Consider the following 289-nt stretch of genomic DNA (forward strand, 5'->3'; position numbering starts at 1 on the left):
GCGCGGTGGCGAGAACGTGGCCATTTTTTAGCCACTAGACCACCAGGGAAGCGATAGTCGCTCAAATTTTACCAAATTCAGGTTTTCTCTCCACACATTTAGTTGCCCCCAACGCTGCCCCATCCCACAGCCCGACAGAAAGTGCTTTGCTCCAGCTGCAGATGTAACAAGAAATAGCAAAAGTGATTAAAAATAACAAAACGAATTTTAAAAATGAGTAAAATTAATTAAAAACGTTTGTTTTCTCCCAAACCAGCTCTCCCTGGTGGTCTAGTGGCTAAGAAACAGG

This window comes from Cariama cristata, unplaced genomic scaffold (genome assembly GCF_000690535.1).
Source record: "Cariama cristata isolate BGI_N322 unplaced genomic scaffold, ASM69053v1 scaffold27519, whole genome shotgun sequence".
In the NCBI taxonomy this organism is placed as follows: Eukaryota; Metazoa; Chordata; class Aves; order Cariamiformes; family Cariamidae; genus Cariama; species Cariama cristata.